The 24,363-nt window shown below is 36.6% G+C and overlaps 1 pseudogene; it reads left to right on the top strand.

The window, feature by feature from the left end:
• LOC133682294 (uncharacterized) overlaps window positions 1-24,363 on the top strand; it is a 107,529-nt pseudogene that overhangs the window by 69,883 nt on the left and 13,283 nt on the right.

Here is a 24,363-nt window from a genome sequence, read left to right as displayed (position 1 = left end):
CTCATCCATTATCAACCTCCATTCAAGATCTTATAAAACCACCCATGATTATTTCCGCTTAACACATTACCGATACCAATTTCACTATTATCATCATCACCCCATAGGAGTCGATGCAAGGTGATCCCCTTACCCGGGATCCTAATAGTACATGGTGATCCCCTTACTCGGGATCCTAACATACACTAAATGTATGCTAGCCAATACATGATTAATCCCCTTATTTGGGATCCTAACATACACTAAATGTATGCTAGTCAATACATGGTGATCCCCTTACTCGGGATCCTAACATACACTAAATGTATGATAGGCAGTACATGGGGATCCCCTTACCCGGGATCCTAACATACACTAAATGTATGCTAGCCAATACATGATTGATCCCCTTTATTCGGGATCCTAACATACACTAAATGTATGCTAGTCAATATATCTTGATCCCCTTACCCGGGATCCTAATATACACTAAATGTATGTTAGCCAATACATAATTGATCTCCTTATCCAGGATCCTAACATACACTAACTGTATGTTAGTCCAAACATGGCGATCCCTTTACCCAAGGTCCATCGTTCACAAACTCTTCCTCCTTTCTTCTAATATCCATCGTTCGGTAATTCACATCTCACATCAATAACATATTAAGTTATAGAATTTAACTAGAAAGTATAGGCGCGGATCACCTACCTGCAATAGAAGCTCTACTCATGCTCCCCTGCTGCTGCTGTTGCACCATGCCTTTGGTCCCTCCTGCAAATCACAGGTTTATCTCATAAATTTTCCTCACTCAAGGAAATGTTTTATAATAACCATATCAACAACCAATAAGTCTTTCTTTCAGTCATTTCTTAATATTTTACATTTTTATCATTTCACCCATTAATATTGTTGTTCTTTGTTCAACCCTAGTTATCATTCCTTTATTTATATTTGGACTGTTACTGTCCAACTGTTACCGTCTCATTTTTGAACTGTTACTGCCTGACCTCTCCTCTGATTTTTAACTATATCTGGAGTTATAGAATTCTGATTCAAGCGAGATTAGTCTCGTTGGAAAGCTAAGACATGAGGCTACAAGTTATATGAATTAAGAAAAACCTAGTTCTGCCTCTAAGATAGTCAAAATTGTTCATCAACAAACACTTGGACTGTTATTGTCAAACTGTTACTGTCTCGTTTTTGAACTGTTACTGTCTATCCTCTCCTTAGATTTTTAACTATATCTGGAGTTATAGAACTCCGATTCAAGCAAGATTAGTGTCGTTGGAAAGCTAAGACATGAGGCTATAAGTTATATCAATTAAGAAGAACCCAATTCTGCCTCTAAGATAGTCACAATTGCTCATCAACAAACACTTGGACTGTTACTGTCCAACTGTTATTGTCTCGTTTTTGAATTGTTACTGTCTAACCTCTCCTCAGATTTTTAACTATATCTAGAGTTATAGAACTCCGATTCAAGCAAGATTAGTCTCGTTGGAAAGCTAAGACATGAGACTACAAGTTCTAAAATTAAGAAGAACCTAGTTCTGCCTTTAATATAGTCAAAATTTCTCATCAACAAACACTTGGACTGTTATTGTCCGACTGTTATTGTCCAACTGTTATTATCTCATTTTTTAATTGTTACTGTCTGTCCTCTCCTCAGATTTTTAACTATATCTGGAGTTATAGAACTCCGATTCAAGCAATATTAGTCTCATTGGAAAGCAAAGACATGAGGCTACAAGTTAAATGAGTAAGAAGTACCCAGTTCTGCCTCTAAGATAGTCAAAATTGTTGATCAACAAACACTTGGACTGTTACTGTCTCGTTTTTGAACTGTTACTATCTGATCTCTCCTCAGATTTTTAACTATATCTGGAATTATAGAACTTTGATTCAAGCGAGATTAGTCTCGTTGGAAAGCTAAGACATGAAGCTACAAGTTATATGAATTAAAAAGAACCTAGTTCTAATTCCCTCATCCTCCTATCCAAAATCTTATTGAAAGTCAGGAGACCAGTCTGTCCAGAGTCATCACCCCCCTTCCCTTCACACATAACTTTCACAAACTACATTTTCTGGGTAAATTATCATGATTTCACGTCCCCAATCACATACCACACATAAATTAACTTAATTTTAACAACAAATACTTTCCCCCCAATTTAAGTCTAAGAACCCTAATCTATAATTCACATCAAGGCATCAATTCATTATCGAATTTGAAATGACTTATAAGATCATATTTAGAACACCTTACTCGGTATGAATTAAGGTTTTGATCTTCAACCAGCTGAAGATTTTTTCAATTCCCTCCTTTCTTATCTAATGATAGCCAACCCTCCATCTTCTCTTCTTCTTCAATTTCCTTGTTAATCCCTTGCCCACAAGTGTTTATTCTATCTATAAACCCTTAATCTTGGATGGTTTTCTTGAAGTTTTGGTGTTTCTCTCTTGATTTTGCAAGAATGAATACAAAATCTCCCTCTTTTCTTTCCTTATGATTTCTGTAGATTTTGATGAGAATAGGAGTATTTATGCCCTATAATTTTTCTTATTTGCATTTAGGACCCTACATCTTTCTTTTTTTGTCTTCTTATAATTAAGTTATACCTCTTTTCATTTCTTATAATTTCACCCCACAACTTTTAGTTTAGTTGATTTTCTTTAATTTAATCCAACCCTCAACATTTTCGGGTTGATTTATAATGTCTCGAAATATTTCGTCCAGAAACTTATATCCAAAAATTTCTGAATTCCCGTTTTTATTTAACCATATGCATGAATTTCTTCACTTTTATTTCTCATGTAGTTAGTTAGCAATCCAAGCAACATTTATTTTTCCCCGGGGTTTACATAAAACATGGCTACAAAATCTGAGATCGGGATCCATTCATGCTTGGGATGAAATGCAACAACAATTTTTAAAGAAATTTTTCCCTTCTCATAGAACAAACTCTTTCAAAAGACAAATCACCACATTCACTCAAAAGCCAAGAGAAACGTTTTACCAATGTTGGGATAGGTGTTGGTTAATTTCGCAAGTGCACGAATCGTAACAAGTAATAAAGTGATGAGTAGAGTATCGTCCCACGAGGATTTGTAAAAATTACTACTAATTACCAAAGTCTTTTAAATTATGATCTATTTGAGGAATCGAATGAGATAGTTTATGAAACAAAAATTAATGATTAAAAAAAACAAACAACCAAATAATTAAATATTAATAAATTCAATTGTAGTTCTAGGATTTCTGACTTATCGTAACTATGCTTATGTGAACTTTCTCGATTAAATTAATTACTCCTAATGCTGATAATCAGGTTTTCCTAATGTAAATATTAATCTCTCTCGAGCATCAATAAATTATTTTGACAAACAAATTTCATATACTCTACGAAAGTCCTGAACTTGTCGAAATTTATTAAGTACTGTAAAACCCGTATCGATTACAAAAGTTCCTAGGATATCTCTATCCTATAGATTTCTTAAGGTATTTCAAACAATAGCTAAAACAATTATCACTTCTCAGTTTCAAATTGAATTCTAAATCATGCAGATGTTAGCCAAACACACGCAAGCATTACACATAGAATGAAATACTCAACATCTTAATATAATAATTCAATCGAAGAAATTGTTCACATATTCATAGTAAGGTTACATCAAAAATCCCAGAATAAAAGTCTACTCCATAGTTAAATTAAAGAGAAACAAACTTGATACGATGAACATCACTCAAAAGCAGAGAATTTCAGTGGAAGAGATAGGTGTCCTCCCGGTCTTCAATATTTTTGCCTCTGTTCTTTGTGTTCCTGTTGGTGCCGCCTCCTCTGTTTTTCTTTGCTATGTTCTGGGTTTCTAAGTGTCTCCCCTGGTTTTTCAGACCCCATAACTCTTCTTTTATATTGTGGCTTTTCTACCCCTGCAGTAATGAGGAAAATTTCCTTTTCTGCATTGATTTCTACTACCCAGACATTGCGGGCCAGATTTGAGGTAGGAAACGTGCGAATTCAAAGATCTCTATTTCTGGAGAAATTGTAGAGAATCAAATTTGCTTTCCAACGAAACTGATCTTGCAATTTTTGGACCTCTGAGCGTTGAGATATGGGCTATAAACCGAAACAGTCTTTGCAGTGCAGGAATTTCGGGCTGGTTCAATCCTTGTTTTTCAACTCGCTTTTTGGGCTTCGAAACAACAAAACTGAGTTATATGTCCTTCATATGTTTTGTAGACCTTCATCTCAGCTATTTGAAAATGGTTACGAACATCCGGAACTAAATTGTATAGCTTCTTTGCAGCACATAATGAATCATTGTTCAGTTTCACTGCCCGACTCTACCTGTTCAGTAACCTAAGATCTGAAAACACATTAATTTCCCACGAGGTCAATAGTTCAAAAAGAGATTCAAAATTCTAATTGTCTTGTGCAACATATCCAAAATATTTAAAAATCAAGCATGAATAGTAGAAAATATACATGCTAAAAATTCCCTTATCAATAGGTATAAAGACTTGTTTAATACATGTCCTCATCATGGTTTTGAAACATAGAGATTGATCTCACAATTTATAAAGGGTTAACACCTAAAGATAGGCAAATGGTGGAATTGATGTGCAATAGAACGTTTGAAGATAAAGACCTTGATGAAGTAATGGAGTACCTATACTTGTTAGCTGAAAATGCTCAAAATTAGAACACTACAAGCACTTATGAGGCACCAGGTAAAACTCAACCTCATACATCTATTGGAGGAATGTACAACCTTAGGGAAGATCATGACCTCCAAGCCAAGTTTGCATCTTTAGCTAGAAAATTCGAGGAACTTTAATTTAAAAAGAGTGGTCAATTAAAATCTGTTCAAGACATTGTGTGTCAAATCTATGAAACGATTGAACATGCAACCAATGATTGTCTAACTTTGCCTTCTTTCAAGGAATGTCTCCATGAACAAGCCAATGCTTTAAACAATATCCAAAGGCCAAATCAGAATCCATACTCACAAACATATAACCCTGATTAGAGAAATCACTCAAATTTCAGTTGGAAGAATGGTAACAATAATGAAAAAACCTCATAGCCACCATTTCAAGCACACCATAATTTCCAAAATTCTCATGGATATGCACCTCCTTATGTTCCCCCTCCTAGAAGAAATCTTGAGGAAACATTGCATGCATTCATTGAAAAGCAAGAGACAATCAACACTCAACTTGTTCAAAGCATGGCAGATTTTAAAGATACTCTTGCAAAATTCACATCTGCTCTTAGTTTTCAAGAGAAAGCTAAGTTTCCATCTTAACAACAACAAAATCCCAAAGGGCAATACAATTTAAGTGCAAGCAGCTCCGGAAGCCAACACATGGATCAAGTCCAATCAGTCATTACTCTTCATAGTGGTAAGGTTATTGAAAAACCCATTGTTGAACCTTGTGAGAAAGATGATGAGTCAATCTCTGAGGGTAGGGAAGGGCTTAAACGTGAACATTGAAAAGAAAAGACTGATTCCCCACCAATACTTCCATTTCCTCATGCTATGACCAAACAAAGGGAAGTCAATCATGATTTTGAAATCTTTGAAACTTTCAAGCAGGAAGAAATCGAGGACGAAAAAGGCACCAAAAATGTTGTCGAGAATCATTTCTCAAAATTAACAATAGATTCGACATCTGACATCACACCAATTGATGATTACTTTCCTGATAAATCTTCACTTTCTATTGCTTCAATACCTTAGTCTGCTAATATTGACAATTTCTTGCATCAGGATTTTTGCCAGCTCATTTGGATACCCAAGACAAAAGAAAGTTTTTGAGCGACATGCAGAACTTTTATTGGGATGACCCTTACTTATTCAAATATTATCCTAATCAAATATATCAAACATGCATTCTTGATAATGAGGTAAGTAGTGTCATTAAATTTTGTCATTCGAGACATGTGGGGGTCATTTCTTGTCAACAAAGATGATTGCAAAAATCTTACAATGTGGATTTTATTGGCCCACCATGTTCAAGGACACACATGCGTTCTGCAAAACCTTTGAAAATTGTCAAAAGTTAGGATTTATTTCAAAAAATAAAGAGGCCTTAGATAATCTTCTATTGACTCTTGGGACGTACCTTAATGGAGATGTGCATCGTGCAATTCATGATTTATGGCGGGGACGAAAGAAATAACCATAGCAGATGCATCAGATAGACGTCAGGAACTTTGTTTTACTGTCAGATTTGCATTCCCCACATCTCATTGAAACGAGGCTACTCTTACCCGCTGGTAAAAAGTGATTGGATGAGCGTGTGGTAGTATGAATTCATTCCCTGCGTAGGTAGGGATTGTTGGAAGATCTGTTATATGGTAGGCTTATTGGAGTGCTTTTAGCAAGCACATTCATTGATGGAAGGAATCGTTTGCTGCTGCTCTGAAGATTGGAGAGGGTGCTCAATCGCTCTCTAGCCCGGATGCACTAAAAACGTAGGGCTGAGTGAGCATAGTAGGGCTATTGAGTTTCATCCCTACCCAAGAATATCCCCTATTAGCTTAGTGTTTAGCCGGGAGTGAGCGCACTACTAGTCGTAGGGCGGGAACGGTATAATAGTAGCTACGGTAGCTCAGGCTGTACGGATTGCAGCTATTTCTGAGTGTCTTGCGAACCTTGCTTTACTCAAGCTTTCACATGGCGCCCCAGGGAATTTTTCGCCTTAGGCAAGCCTACCTATAAGTAGAAGATCCTTAGAAGGTAAGGAACTTAACGCCCAAAGGGAAGCTAATCAGTTTTGCTTTTCCAAGGCGTTGCGTTATTCCTTCATTGGCATTGGCCTAGTTACTTCTCCATGCCGCCAACTGAACATGCTCGACATAGCCTTGGGAATCTGACTAAAAAAGACCTTATTTGCCATTTTTTAAGAAAACTGGATGGGAAGCTTATCCCCAACCCATAGAGGGTGTTTAAGCCGTTCTTGAATGTAAATCCAAGAGAAGATGTGAGTCACAATCACAATTACAATTTAAGCCTTAGTGTGTAAGAACTTATGTCTTTTGGTTTTATTAATAGCATAATATTTATGTTTTGTTGTTTCTTATACTTGTTTAAATGTGTTTCAGGTTTGTCAGTAGTCGCTGTTTCAGGTAATGTCTTTTATGCTCTATCTTTCTACCTTAGAACATTGAGGACAATGTTTCATTTTGATTAGAGGGAAAGGGTAGTAGTTGACAAAAAAAACTAACTTACTAACTGTTTTTTTTTCTATTATTGGAACCATTTGATAAAACTGTTGTTACTAGGATGGCAGAGTAAGGGAGAATTTTATTGACTCTTGAAACGCATCTTAGTAAACATTTTCCAATGCTTATTTGCAATATTCATAACAAGTTTTTATCACACATTTCTCATGAAATATTCAGATTTACAAATTCTCACATTGTTATCACTTGATTCTGCTTATATACTCATTTAACAAGTATTCTTAAACCTTCATTTTCACACACACTTTAGCATATGATTGTGGGTTGCACATTGGATTATTACATTAATTATGTTTTTTTGTTAAAGGTAACAACTAAGGGAAAGGGATAAGATATAATTCATAAAAAAAATTAAATATAATATTGATGATAATAAAAACATAGATAAGTTTGGTTTCGTAGCCTCCCTAACCTAAGCAATTAAGCCCGAAGAGGTGTTTTAACATCTAATACCCTAAAGTCAACTGACTTGAGAGCTATTGGCCCAGTGCTTGTTTTATGGGTTGTGGAGAAAAGCTTAAAGGAATCAAACATTGCACTATCTACGTATCAGTATCTGCAACCTGAGTTACTAAGCTCGTAGGGGTGTCTCAACACCTCATGTCCTAAGACCAACTGGTATGAGAGTCATTAGCCGAAAGCTCGTTACATGGGTTAAAGATGCATTGTGTTTTAAGTTTATATATATATATATATATATATATAAAAGAAAAAAAAGAAAAAGATAATAATCCCAACCCAAGGAAGTTAACCCTAAACATTAGAACAAAATTGTGTTTTCATCCAAGCAAAGCCCCATAAATATGTGTTTATATATTGAGCATAAAAGGAAGGTTTATTAATATCTTGTTTAAGAAGTATGAAGCAGATATATAAATTTAATGAGAGTTTGTTTATTTGGATAGATTAATGGAAGTTAAATAATAAATGCCTTGCTTTGTGGAACTTCCAAATTGCTTTTCTATTTTAACGCTTTGATTACTAGGGACTAGTGATAAACTGGTTGAGGGGTGTGATTTGTACTTAAAAGTGCATTTTTATCAAGGTTTTATATCATCATTTTGCATTTGAAGTATCAATAACTCCTTAACTAGAGCATGTTTTATAATAACATGTCTAATAATATAAGATACCTTTAATTTATGGTAAATGTTCATCTTAAATGCAAACCAATCACAAAAATCAAATGATTGATTGATGAGTTTAACTACTGAAATTGAGAAGACAAAGAGAGGGCTAAGCTTAGGAAAGAGATGCTGGTTCAGTCCAAACTAGAACACCATTCGGCTATTAGATCATAACTGGAACTGTAGAACTTGGATTTAGGTCTGGTTTATATGGATGGAAATCTAAGACATAGGCCTAAAACTTTCATGAAGAGTGCAAGATTCAAAACGACTATTTTCAAGTTCAAATTGTAGCAACAAAAGAGAAGTCGGAATATGTTCTGCAGCCCAGACACTATTTAGTGTTCAGTCCATATCTTGAGTTCTAGAAGTCCAAATGCACCGATTCTTTTTTAGTTGGAAAGCTGAGACAATTTCCCAGAACTTTCATGGGGACTATCTATTCAAATTCTAATGTTAGCAATGATGTTTTCTACAGACAAGAAGATAATGATTGTTACCAAGTCAAGAGGTGGCCACCCACTTAACAATTAGTCATCAAATCAACAGTTTTGAATTTTGGCCTATAAAAGGAGGCATTTGCCATGTGTTTAGGCATCTTGATTTTCAGATCAAGATCATGTTCTTACTCTCTCTCTTTATATTTTTTGTAATGCTTAAGTTTTGCTTTCATTAATTTCTTGTTTATGCCTTTCATTTCCTTTATTATACTTATATAATCATGTTCTCCTCTTGTTTATCTATGTTTCTCTTATTCATAATGTTCAACTAAGTTTATTATGTCAAGGTGAAAAGGTTATACTAATGGTTTAAGAATAAGTATAGTATAAACTCAACATGGACTTTAATGTTTGATACTAACATGTTTTGTATTTATTATCTTACTCACTCTTAATACCTTGCTTGTTAAATGGTTAATCTAGATTTGTGTTGAACAACCCTTGGTACAACAAATACTTGGCACTTTCATAGCCCAATTGTATGGTACAACCGACACCTATGCTATAAAAAGAACTTGATTTGTTGTTAACATAACTTATCACCATGAATACCTCACAACATTTACAAGTATTGACATTACTCAAATAAAACAATTAATATAATCATGTTAATAAATTATAATCCAATTGGAACCTCCTTTATGTGTGGTTTTCAGTTGAGTAATAAAAAGAGTTTATATTATACTTTTTTGAAATACCATTAGTGGATCCTCTAACCTTGACAATTGTTTTATATTTGTTTAAATCTTTACATCAATATCACATCTCAAAGCTCTCTTCAACTCCTTTTCTGTTATTATCTATTTCTTTATTTGTAGTTTATATAGTTAATCTCCCTATGGTTCGACCTCGGTCTTGCCGGGTTATTTATTACTTCGACACTCTTACACTTGGGAGAAGACATCAACTCTTTGATCGTGTCAATAGCAGCAAGGATGGTCATAGGTGCATCTTCCACTCCTCAGATAGAAAGAGTAGTCACCCTGGTTTAATAGGTGAAGGGCATGTGGGAAATGGGTTGCACGAACTATTCAGGGCAAGAAGATTCCGATGTAGCAAGACATTAGTTGAGGAAGGTAGAAAGGATCATATATCATATGCAAGTGCCAGAGGAAATTTGAGGAGATTGTGTGACCCAATTATTAACGGAGAGTGCCCACTCCTGGTGGGAGACTATTAAAGAAAGAAAAAAAGGAGAAAAATTGAGGTAGAAAAACTTTTGAGAAAAATTCGAGGAGCAGTACCACTCCTAGCAGCACTAGAAAGAGAAAGAATAGGAGTTCCTAGATCTGAAATAGGGGAATATGACCATCCTGGAGTATGAGAGGAGGTTTTAGGACTTATCTATCTTTTCCATCACCTATCTTCCCATTAAGCATCATTAAGTGGAATGGTTTCGGGATGGGCTTAGGTAGGAGCTGAAATTAATTTTGGTTGCTATGGAGTTTCAGTTGGTCCGAGAGTTAGTGTGAGTTGCTCAGGGTATGGAAAGAGTAATGAATGACACCAAAAGGTCAACAAGTGAGCAAAGTCAGACTACAAGGTTCAAAATAAAGGACTTCATACCTCCTATAGGGAGGAATCCTCCTCTGAAGAAAGGAAAAAGTGGGTCATCATTTGGGTCACTTCCAAGAAGAGGGGGGAGTTTTTTTCATGGTAGGAGTTTCAAGAGGTGATAGACGAGTTAATGTTGGGGGATCCGTGGGAGGTCAGACCCGCCAAGGGACAAGTGTTATATAATTTTTGTGTAGGTAGATGTGTTGTATAATTTTTCTTTTGTGAAATTGTTGTATTTTATTTTTTTTAATTATATGGAAAATTTATGTTTTGCAAGTCCCTTCCATTCATGTCAGGAGTAGAATTTAGGTTCTTTGATCCCTTTTTGTTTAAGTTAGGAACTTAGGGATTATCCATGTAAATTTGTTATGCAGTAAACATGTAACCTGAATATAATAGTATACTCGTATTATTTTTGTGTTTAGAATATTAAATGTATCAACATATGCTTGGGATATTATAATGTACTAGTTTATGTTTAGAATGCTAAATTGTGTTGTGTTTATATATGGAATTTTAGCGCTTGGATGGTTCTCTTAATTACTAATTTATGCATGTGATATAAGATGGAGATTGAGTATGAAGTTTTGTCTTGAGTATATTCTCCAATTGAGGTGGAAAAACTTTCGAGAAGAATTTGAGGAGGGGTACTACTCCTGGCAGCACTAGAAAGAGAAAGAATAGGAGTTCCTAGATCTGAAACAGGGGAATATGACCATCCTAGAGTATGATAGGAGGTTTTAGGACTTATCTATCTTTGCCATCACCTATCTTCCCACTGAGCATCATTAAGTGGAATGGTTTCGGGATGGGCTTAGGTAGGAGCTGAAATTAATTCTGGTGGATATGCAGTTTTCAGTTGGTCCAAGAGTTAGTGTGAGTTGCTCAGGGAATAGAAAGAGTAATGAATGACACCCCAAGGTCAACAAGTGAGCAGAGTCAGACTATAGGATTCAAAATAAGGGACTTCATACCTCCTATAGGGAGGAATCCTCCTCTAAAGAAAGGAAAAAATGGGTCATCATTTGGGTCACTTCCAAAAAGAGGGGGGAGTTTTTTTCATGGGGGAGTTCTTTTCATGGTGGGAGTTCAGAAGGTGATAGACAAGTTAATGCTGCGGGGATTAGTGGCAGGTCAGACCGGCCAGGGACAAGTGTTATAAGGGGTGGAGCAAAGGGGACCTGTTTACCCGTTATGTAGGAGATGTAACGAGAAACACCCCAGGGATTGTTCACTTGCACCAGGAAGATGCTATGTTTGTAGAGGCGAAGGGCATTGATGGAGGGACTGCCAGTATTTAGGAAGAGGTTTCTATTATGGGGAAACGGGTCACAGAAAGAAAGAATGTCCGCATAGAGCCATTGAAGGAGTACAGGGACAGGGGATGGCTGCCCCAAGCCAACAACAATTAGTGACAGTTGATCGGCTTGTTATACCTACTTAGTCGGGGACAAGTGCCAATAAGGGCCGACCCACGTTCCAGGAGGAAAGGATTCGAGACAGAATATACCAGACGACTCAGGAAGATGTGGGGGCAATGCCAGATGTCATAGCAGGTACACTATAATTGGGTTTAATACAAGTTTATGCTTTAATCGATCTTGGGGCTAGTCATTCTTTTGTGGCCCATCGAATTGTTAGTAATTTAAATGTGTTACCAAGTAGATTGAATGTAGGAATGGTAGTTAGTACACCTTTGGGGAAAAATATAAACATTGATGAGGTATACAAGGGAGTGATACTATACATTAAGGGGGTAGAGCTAAGGGATGACCTCATGCCTTTAGAATTATATGATTTTGACTTGATTCTGGGAATGGATTGGTTGAATAGATATAAAGCACAAGTAGATTGTTTCACAAAGGTCGTAACCCTCCAAGATATGAGTGGAAAAAGGGTAGTATTCAGGGGAGAGAAGAGGGTGATTCTAAACTCCATAATCTCGGTCATGACAGCTGGAAAACTGATTAGAAAGGGATGCCCTGCTTGGTTGTCTCATGTAAAAGAATTAAAGAAGGGAAGCATAGATTTAACAAATATCCCTATTGTAAAAGAATTTCTAGACATGTTTCCAGAGGAGTTACCGAGGCTACCTCTAATTAGGGAGATTGAGGCTTACATTGAGATTCTTCTAGGGGTCAACCCTATATCACAGTCCCCTTATAGAATGACCCTTATAGAACTAGCCGAATTGAAGATTCAACTTTAGGAGTTGTTGGACAAAGGGTTCATACGGCCGATCAATTCACCGTGAGGAGCCCCAGTGCTATTTGTAAAGAAAAAGGATGGTACATTCCGGCTATGTATTGACAATCGGTAGCTGAAAAAAGTGACAGTAAAGAACAAGTACCCACTACCACGGATAAATGATATGTTTGATTAGTTGAAGGGTGCAAGAATATTCTCAAAGATAGATATGAGATCGGGATATCATCAATTAAGAATCAGAGAACACGACATACAGAAGACTGTCTTTAGAACCCGTTATGGCCCTTACGAATTCTTAGTGATGCCTTTTGGGTTAACAAATGCCCCGATGGTATTTATGGACCTAATGAATCGAGTGTTTTGGCTTTATTTAAATAAATGTGTGGTAGTGTTTATTGATGATATACTGGTATATTCGAGCTCTTATTTGGAACACGAGACGCACTTGAGGAAGGTGTTGGAGATATTGAGAGAAAATAAATTGTATGCAAAATTGGATAAATGTGAGTTCTGACTTAAAGAGGTGATATTTTTTGGATATGTTATTTCAGCGGGGGGGATATGTGTGGACCCAGGAAAAGTATAGGCAGAAAATAAATTGTATGCAAAACTGGATAAATGTGAGTTCTGACTTAAAGAGGTGACTTTAATGTTTGATACTAACATGTTTTGTATTTATTATCTTACTCACTCTTAATACCTTGCTCGCTAAATGGTTAATCTAGATTTGTGTTGAACAACCCTTGGTACAACAAATACTTGGCACTTTCATAGCCCAACTGTATGGTATAACCGACACTTGTGCTATGAAAGGAACTTGGTTTATTGTTAACATAAGTTATCACCATGAATACCTGACAACATTTACAAGTATTGACATTACTCAAATAAGATAATTACTACAATCATGTTAATAAATTATAATCCGATTAGAACCTCTTTTACGTGTGGTTTTCAAATGAGTAAAAAAAAAGTTTATACTATACTTGTTTGAAATACCATTAGTGGATCCTCTAACCTTGACAATTGTTTTATATTTGTTTAAATCTTTACATCAATATCACATCTCAAAGCTCTCTTCAACTCCTTTTCTGTTATTATCTATTTCTTTATTTGTAGTTATACAATTAACCTCCCTGTGGTTCGACCCCGGTCTTGCCGAGTTATTTATTACTTCGACACTTCTAAACTTGGGAGAAGACATCAACTCTTTGATCGTGTCAAGGATCTTCTCCTGCAAGACCATTGAATGTTGGTAGCAAATGTATAAAACCAGATTTGAGCTTGAAGTTTACATTATTGTCGATGTTTATGCATAATGGTTGATTTTCCACGTTAGGAGCAGCAATGTCCTTGAGTGTTTGTTGTCTTGCAACAGCCATGGTGTTGACACAAGCTTCCTTTCATAACCTGCATAAAGTGTTTTCTATTTCGAGATCCATCTATACTTGACTCTGGTTAGTAGAACGGGTTACATACATAAATTGTCAAGAAAACTCAAAAGAAACCAACCACACAAAAGATAAAAAACAATGCAAATTGTACGAAAATTCAACGCTAGAAAACTAAAACTGCCTAAAAACCCTAAAAATGAGTGGAATTTGGCCTCGATAGGGTAGGGCTAAAGGCCATAGGCCACTAGTCTTGTTCATAATGTTGTTTCCCTTTAGGAAACAAAAGGCTGATACCTAATTCCACAAAAAAAATCTGTTTTGAACAGTACCATTGCCGTAAATGAATAGTACCCCCGTAAGCAAAATTTATATTCTGAATATTTATCTCTTCTTAACATTGGTTAGTTAACGAATCTGTCGTATAACTAACCCTAGCCATCAAACAACCACAGTGTCCGCACTGGTAATTTAATGCAATGGCAGCCTTAAGAACTAGATAAGTTGATTAATCAAGAAAACATAAATATTTGCAGTCTCTGTTTGATTTGATTGAATGTTCTCCCTAAAATAATAACGTAGATCCGCCACAATTATTAAACTCAGTTGCTTCACAAGTTCATATACCACAACTCCGGTTTTGATATGAAACTTAGCAATAGATTGTCTATAATAATAACTTAGAGTCCGCTCTAGCAATTGAAATAAACAATCATAGAAAAAATAAGCATAGGAGAACAAACATATTCATCGTATAAACTGAAAAGAAAAGGTAAAATAAATCTGACAGTTCTTGAAATCCAAAGGTTTTCATGTCCTTGCAACTAAGAAAAAGAGTTTAGCCTTGCATGTTTGTTGAACAACTAATTAAAAAAAAGGAGGAATGCACAATTTATTGTTTCTTAGAGGAAGGGGGTGTTTTTCTTTTCTTGGCTAGCTGCCTCCCTTCTCTTCTCTCATTCTTTTTATATCATAGGAAACCCTAGTCTCTATTTTACAAAATAGTCATTTCTTAAGTAGACAATTTACATTTAAATACTTCAATAACTATTTTTCTAAAAAAGAGAAATAGCCTTGCATGAAATATTCAAGCTTTGACTTAGAGGAGCTAAATTGCTGAAATAAAAACTTGGATGTCAGTTTAGATGCATCTGAACATAATTTGGACTCGTTTCTTCACGAAACTTGTTTACTGGCAGAATTTAGTTATTTTTGGTTGAAATAATATCTCCCTCATATGACATTATAGTCAATACACGGTGATCCTCATACCCGGGATCCTAACATACACTAAATGTATGCTAGTCAATACACGATGATTCCCGTGCCCAGGATCCTAACATACACTAAACATATGCTAGTCAATACACGATGATCCCCATACCCGGGATCATAGCATACACTACTCATATTTTATTTGTCAGGGGTACATCCATAACTTAATAATTTACACAAAGGTCATCCCCCTTGAACGCACATACATCCAGAATATTATCCAAATTAACAACATCATTACACCAACTTCCATCCTTTGGCATAATATCTAACATTTGCTAATTCACATCTCACATTATTAACATGTTAAATCATAAAATTTAACTAGATAGCTTAGGTGAGATCACCTACCTGCAGTGGAAGCTCTACTCAGACTACCCTACTGCTGTTGCTGCACCATGCCTATGGTCCCTCCTCCAATTATAAACTTATCTCATAAATTTTCCTCATTCAAATATATGTTTTATAATAATCATAATAATTGCTAATAGGTCTTTCTTTCAATCATTTCTTTCTTTATATTTTACATTTTTCTCATTACACCCATTAATGATGTCATTCTTTATCCAACCATAGTTATCATTCCTTTCTTTATATTTGAACTGTTACTGTTTAGATCTCGAATAGTTACTGTCCAACTTTTACTCTCTAGACCTTGGACTGTTATTGTCCAACCATTATTATCTTAACACTGAACCATTACTGTTTTGAACTGTTACTGTCTAGACATTGAACTGTTGCTATCTTAAACTATTATTGTCTAGACACTGAACTGTTACTCTTTGTAGAGGTAGCATTTCAACCTCCTCTTAGATTTTTAACTCTATCTGGAGTTCTAGGACTCTGTTTCAAGCAAGGTTGGTTGCGTTGGAAAGCTAAGACATGAGGCTCCAAGTCCTCTAAAGGAAACAGAACCCAATTTTGTCCTTAAGACAGTCAAAATTGCTCATCAACAAATCAGACTTACTGCCCTATAGGGTCTGTCATGAATTAGTCTCGGTTGATAACCCATAACTGAAGTTCTACAGCTCCAAATTGAGCAAGACCAATTTCCTTAGTTAGCTAACATCCAAAACTACAATTTCTATGAAGGATACTAGTCCTAATTCCCTCATTCTCCTATCCAAAATCTTACTAAAAGTCATGAAATGAGTGTCCACATTCATCACCCCCTTCCCTTCACACATAACTTTCACAAACTATATTTTCTGGGTAAATTATCATAGTTTCACGTCTCCAATCACATATCACACATGAATCAACTTAATTTTAACAACAAAAACTTTTTTCTCCAATTCAAGTCTAAAAACCCTAATCTATAATTCAACATCAAGGCATCAATTCATTATCGAATTTGAAATGAATTATAAGATCATGTTTAGAACACCTTACTCGGTAAGAATTAAGGTTTTCAACTTCAACCAGTTGAAGATTTTCAACTCCCTCCTTTCATTTCTAATGACAGTCGACCCTCCTTCTTCTCTTCTTGTTCAATTTTCTTGTTAATCCCTTGCCCACAAGTGTTTATTCCATCTATATACCCTTAATCTTGGATGGGTTCTTGAAATTTTGGTGTTTCTCTCTTGATTTTGCAAGAATTGATACAAAAACTTCCTCTTTTCTTTCCTTTTGGTTGTTGCAAATTTTTGGTGAGGAGAGGAGTATTTATACTCTATAATTTCTCTTATTTGTACTTATGCTCCATTTCCTTTAAGTGCATTATTTTTACCCCCATATTTTTTTTCTTCTTAAAATTAAGTTATATTCTTTTCATTTCTTATAACTTCACCCTAGAAGTTTATTTTGTTCAATTAAATCCAACCCTCAACATTACTGGGTTAATTTATAACGTCTTGAATTATTTAGCCTAGAAATTTATATCCAAAAATTTCTGAATTCCTGTTTTTATTTAACCATATACATGAATTTCTTCACTTTTATTTCCCATGTAGTTAGTTTCCAATTTAAGCAGCCTTTATTATAATTATTATTATTATTTTTCGGGGTTTACAAGTTCTGTCGGGAGCAATGTCCATGTTGTACCTATACTACTTGACAAAGGCCTCCACCAGATCTTTCTATCTTCGGATCTTTGTATTATCCAATCTCATGTACCAGCTCAATGTTGCCTCACTTAAGCTATCCTGAAAAAAGTGCATTAGTAGTTTTTCATCATGTACTACTTCTGGCATTTTATTGCAGTAGGACTTGAGGTGGGTCATGAGCATTGCGTTCCACTATATTTGATGAATTCAGGAATACAAAACTTCTTCGGGACAACCACATTTTGGACCAAACACATCTCTGCTGGAAATTTCATCGTTTTATCGACTTGGCCGAATCTGTCAACAGGGGTGACAGTTTCACCTCCCCTTAGTTTTTTATTTGTATCTAGAGTTGCAGAACTCCAAATTAGGCAGGGTCAAATTTGTTGGAAAGCTAACACTCCCGATTATAACTTCTATGAAGGGACCTTCCCTGTATTTTATCGTCTTCATGTCCGAACTCCCTCAGGAATAAGGGCGGCAAACCTGCCCTGTTTCGTTAATCGGCAATGTATCTCTAATTTTTTTTCTCCAATCCCTTCTTCCTCATTAGATACAGCCATGCCTTCACCTTATACATGACAACCCGTCTCATTGTGACCTCCCAAGGTCATTTGTACCAAGTTAATTAATTCATTTCTACTTTGGCCGAACCTACCCAAAGGAACGAAGGGTTCCTCTTTCTTATAAGTGATGCATTTTTTTTTTCTAATTAGCAACCACATTATAATGGCACATCTCAAATAATTAAGAAAGGAAATCATAAGTTCTCCTCCTCTCCTTACTTCCCCTCCAATGGCCAGTCACCTTGCATCTATTCTCTCTCTCTCTCTCTCTCTTTTTCATTTCACCCCTCCACATCCAAGGCCATTTCTATCACTAATATATGCATCAAGAATACTCAACCCACCAGATTTCTCTTCCCTCCCTGACTTGGTTCTTGGCCGAAACATGCCGATGGGAACTAAGGGTTCCCTTCCTCTCTTTTATGCATAATTTCATCTTTTGAGGCAACTTAGACTATTCTAGTCCATTTAATTCCAATCATTTCCACACTCCCCTAATTTTTTTTTACTCAAGAACCCTCATTTTTCAACTTAAAATTACTACACAATTCTTAATTGAATCTAAATTGGCTTTCATAATTTGTTTAGAACTACATATATAAGGGAAATTTAGGTTTAATTTGTAGTTTGATTAAGGTTTCTCTACTCTTTTTTTCTTCAACTGTAGCCGACCCTCTCTTCTCCCTCTTTTCTTCACAAATTCTTCACTTTTCTTCTTATAAACCCTCCACCCAAGTTTGTTTTCTACACTTAATAATTCCAAGACTTATATAGGTATACTAATTTAGGTGTTTTCTCCTAGGCTTGATGAAGGAAAATCTGAAATTCCCCCCTTCCTTGATGTTGTCCAGTAGGCCATGGGAGAGAGAAGGAATGGGGTATTTATAGTCCCATTTCTTTTTAATTCCATTTTGGCCCCATCTTTCTCCCTTTTCTCAATCAAGCCCTCCCTTTTTTTTTCCTCCAAAACTATTAAATTTTATCACCATTATTATTATTATTATTTTATAGTTACACTACTTTTGTATTATAAAATTTTAAATTATTATAAATCCCCCTTTTTTTTGGTATAATTTGTTCTCGGGTTTCATATTCTCCCCTCCTAACAAAAATTTCATCCCTGAAATTTAAGCTGCATACCTGTCTCAAGGAATAGGTGGGGGTATTTTTCCTTATCCTCTTATTCTCTCTCCCACGTTTCTTCCTCTATATGTGAGTTCCTCCACAACACTGTGACCAATGGTATTTTCTTATTTCTCAATGTTTTTTCACCCCAATCCATGATCTTGACTGGCTTGGTCTCGAGGGTCAAATCTTCCCTTACTTCAATGAGAACTAGAGGTAACACTCGTGAAGGATCTACTTCTGCCTTCCATAATAGTGATACATGGAACACATTGTGAATCTTCTCTAGGTATGCCAGTAGCCTCAGGCGGTAAGCAATCGGCCCTACCCTAGCTATCATTTCATATGGGTCAATGTACCTCATAGCAAGCTTTCCTTTCATTCCAAACCGAATGATTACCTTCCACGGTGCCACCTTTAAAAATACTCTATCCCCTATTTGGAATTCTAAAGGTCTCCTCCGATTATCTGAATAACTTTTTTGTCTATCTTAGGCTTCCTTCATTCTTTGCATGATCACCCTTACTTTATCAGTTGTTATTTGTACCATTTCAGGACCCAGGAGTTTCCTTTCTCTAATTTCATCCCAGCATATTGGAGTGCGACATTTTCTCCCATTAAAGGGCTTCATATGGAGCCATCCCGATAGAGCTTGGTTGCTATTATTATTCGTGAACTCTATCAATGGCAACAAGTCTTCCCAGTTTCCCCCAAACTCTAGCACACATGACCTTAGAAGGTCTTCAAGTGTTTGGATAGTTCTTTCAGATTGGCCATCTATTTGGGGGGTGGAATGTCGTGCTCAGGTCCACCTCGGTTCCTAAAGCTCGTTGTAAGTGTTGCGATGTCACAAATTAATTACCCTAGCTTAAAACACACAAGATAGTATAGAGCAAGCAAGGGGTCGACCCCACGAGGAAGTTTCAAGTCAGATTTTTATGTTGTACGTTATGTAATTGGGGGGATTTGGTTTGTGATTATCTAAACTATGGCAGCAATTAAACTAGCAAACAAAATCAATTTGTGAAACTATCGAATAATATGCCTGAAACAAAATCAATTTGTGATTATTTGGTTTGCATCTTTCATCCAAAAATGCCTTCAAAACATAAAACAAAGAATATCAAGACATTTTATATATAAAACATGGACAAAACATTAGGTAGATATGGGTGAAACTATCGAATAATATGGTTACATCAGTAAGTATGGCCATAACCTCGGGGTGAATCTTGGGTCTTGATCTAACACAATTGATAAGGCACTCCATGCAGTTTAATCACTTCATTCATGTATAATTTGGCCAACTTGTCTACGAGGCCCGTCATCTTGGTGGGCAAAAACAGAGTCGACTTTGTTAGTTTATCTACAACCACCAATATAGCATCAGTGCCCCTTTTCCCTTTGGCAATCCGGTTATAAGGTCCATGGCTATATTTTCCCATTTCCATTCCGAAATTGGTAGCGGTTGCAATTCCTCCACCGGCCTTTGGTGTTCTATCTTCAACTGTTGACATATCCCATATCTTGACACATATTCTGCTATTTCCTTCTTCATATTTGGCCACCAGTAATACTCCTTGAGATCCCTATACATCTTGGTGCTCCCAGAGTGGGTTGCAAACCGAGATTCATGAGCTTCTTTCAGTATTTCACCCTTTAAGGCCTTATCCTCAGGTAAGTAAACCTCTTTGCCCATCGCCACCGATCCTCCCGACAAAACTTAAAAAGACAACTATTTACCTTACTCTAACCTTCCTTTGATCTTTCCTATACCTTCATCCACCAACTGAGCTTCTAGAACTTTATCTCGCAGCACTGATCTGATTTTTATATGAGCCAGTAGTGACCCTTCAGGACACACACCTAACTATAAGCCCATCTTTTTCAATTCCATCAAATTCTCTTATTTTGTATTTCCTGTATCACTCACCGCTGCCTTCCCTTTTTAGCTCAAGGCGTCCACTGCTACATTGGCTTTGCTAAGATGATAGTCAATTACGCAATCATAGTCCTTTATGAATTCCACTCATCTCCTCTTTTGCATGTTTAACTCCTTTTGCGATATTAAATACCTCAAACTCTTATGGTCGGTGAAAATTTGGACTTATGTGTCCATACAAATAATGTCTCCATACCTGTAAGGCAAATACTACTACTGATAGTTCCAGGTCGTGGACCGGATAGTTCACTTCATGTGGCTTTAACTGTTTGGAAGCATTGGCGACCACCTTCCCATGCTACATTAACACACATCCCAAAACCCTCCTTAAGGGATCACTATAAAATATTAACCCTTCTATTCCGAAAGGAAGGGCCAAAACAGGGGCTGATGTGAGCCTTTTTTTCTACTCCTGAAAACTCTCCTCGCATTCCTTTGACCAAATAAACCTTACTTCTTTACGACTCAGCTTGGTCAAAGGTGATGCTATTGTAGAAAACCCTTCAATAAAGCTCTTATAATACCTTGCGAGGCCTAGAAAGCTTTCGATTTCGATCATATTTATGGGCTTCTCCCACTTTAGAACTGCCTATACTTTTCCTGGGTCCACACATACCCCCCCCCCCCCCCGCTGAAATAACATATCCAAAAAATATCACCTCTTTAAGTCAGAACTCACATTTATCCAATTTTGCATACAATTTATTTTCTCTCAATATCTCCAACACCTTCCTCAAGTGCGTCTCGTGTTCCAAATAAGAGCTCGAATATACCAGTATATCATCAATAAACACTACCACACATTTATTTAAATAAAGTCAAAACACTCGATTCATTAGGTCCATAAATACCATCGGGGCATTTGTTAACCCAAAAGGCATCACTAAGAATTCGTAAGGGCCATAACGGGTTCTAAAGACAGTCTTCTGTATGTCGTGTTCTCTGATTCTTAATTGATGATATCCCGATCTCATATCTATCTTTGAGAATATTCTTGCACCCTTTAACTAATCAAACATATCATTTATCCGTGGTAGTGGGTACTTGTTCTTTACTGTCACTTTTTTCAGCTACCGATTGTCAATACATAGCCGGAATGTACCATCCTTTTTCTTTACAAATAGCACTGGGGCTCCTCATGGTGAATTGATCGGCCGTATGAACCCTTTGTCCAACAACTCCTAAAGTTGAATCTTCAATTCGGCTAGTTCTATAAGGGTCATTCTATAAGGGGACTGTGATATAGGGTTGACCCCTAGAAGAATCTCAATGTAAGCCTCAATCTCCCTAATTAGAGGTAGCCTCGGTAACTCCTCTGGAAACATGTCTAGAAATTCTTTTACAATAGGGATATTTGTTAAATCTATGCTTCCCTTCTTTAATTCTTTTACATGAGACAACCAAGCAGGGCATCCCTTTCTAATCAGTTTTCCAGCTGTCATGACCGAGATTATGGAGTTTAGAATCACCCTCTTCTCTCCCCTGAATACTACCCTTTTTCCACTCATATCTTGGAGGGTTACGACCTTTGTGAAACAATCTACTTGTGCCTTATATCTATTCAACCAATCCATTCCCAGAATCAAGTCAAAATCATATAATTCTAAAGGCATGAGGTCATCCCTTAGCTCTACCCCCTTAATGTATAGTATCACTCCCTTGTATACCTCATCAATGTTTATATTTTTCCCCAAAGGTGTACTAACTACCATCCCTACATTCAATCTACTTGGTAACACATTTAAATTACTAACAATTCGATGGGCCACAAAAGAATGACTAGCCCCAAGATCGATTAAAGCATAAACTTGTATTAAACCCAATTATAGTGTACCTGCTATGACATCTGGCATTGCCCCCACATCTTCCTGAGTCGTCTGGTATATTCTGTCTCGAATCCTTTCCTCCTGGAACGTGGGTCGGCCCTTATTGGCACTTGTCCCCGACTAAGTAGGTATAACAAGCCGATCAACTGTCACTAATTGTTGTTGGCTTGGGGCAGCCATCCCCTGTCCCTGTACTCCTTCAATGGCTCTATGCGGACATTCTTTCTTTCTGTGACCCGTTTCCCCATAATAGAAACAACCTCTTCCTAAATACTGGCAGTCCCTCCATCAATGCCCTTCGCCGATACAAACATAGCATCTTCCTGGTGCAAGTGAACAATCCCTGGGGTGTTTCTGGTTACATCTCCTACATAACGGGTAAACAGGTCCCCTTTGCTCCACCCCTTATAACACTTGTCCCTGGCCGGTCTGACCTGCCACTAATCCCCGCAGCATTAACTTGTCTATCACCTTCTGAACTCCCACCATGAAAAGAACTCCCCCATGAAAAAAACTCCCCCCTCTTTTTGGAAGTGACCCAAATGATGACCCATTTTTTCCTTTCTTTAGAGGAGGATTCCTCCCTATAGGAGGTATGAAGTCCCTTATTTTGAATCCTGTAGTCTGACTCTGCTCACTTGTTGACCTTGGGGTGTCATTCATTACTCTTTCTATTCCCTGAGCAACTCATACTAACTCTTGGACCAACTGAAAACTACATATCCACCAAAATTAATTTCAGCTCCTACCTAAGCCCATCCCAAAACCATTCCACTTAATGATGCTCAGTGGGAAGATAGGTGATGGCAAAGATAGATAAGTCCTAAAACCTCCTATCATACTCTAGGATGGTCATATTCCCCTGTTTCAGATCTAGGAACTCCTATTCTTTCTCTTTCTAATGCTGCCAGGAGTAGTACCCCTCCTCAAATTCTTCTCGAAAGTTTTTCCACCTCAATTCTTCTCCTTCCTTTCTTTCTTTAATAGTCTCCCACCAAGAGTGGGCACTCTCCATTAATAGCTGGGTTACGCAGTCTACTCGAATTTCCTCTGGCACTTGCATCTGATCTATAACCCTTTCTACCTTCCTCAACCATGTTTCCAAAATCACACTAGTATTTCAATCCCAGAAACTTCAACCAGAAGTTCCAATACCAACTATGATAGTCTCAATGGTTAAATCAATTTATCCATTTAACTTCCATGTAAAGGGTAAATGGAGCATAATTTTTTAATTTTTTTACGTTGAGTTCACCGAAATTTCAAACGAAATTTTGGTAGAGTCTCCCCTATACTTGGAGGTCCCAAGTTATCGATAATTTACCCTGCATGCATTTATAATCACATCCCACCCATAAACACATCCACAATAGGTCCAATTCAACATTTAATTCATTCGAGAATATACTCAAGACAAAACTTCATACTCAATCTCCATCTTATATCACATCCATAAATTAGTAATTAAGAGAACCATCCAAGCGCTAAAATTCCATATATAAACACAACACAATTTAGCATTCTAAACATAAACTAGTACATTATAATATCCCAAGCATATGTTG

This window comes from Populus nigra, chromosome 2 (assembly GCF_951802175.1).
Source record: "Populus nigra chromosome 2, ddPopNigr1.1, whole genome shotgun sequence".
NCBI classification, from domain to species: Eukaryota; Viridiplantae; Streptophyta; class Magnoliopsida; order Malpighiales; family Salicaceae; genus Populus; species Populus nigra.
This window is presented reverse-complemented; position numbering and strand designations above follow the sequence as displayed.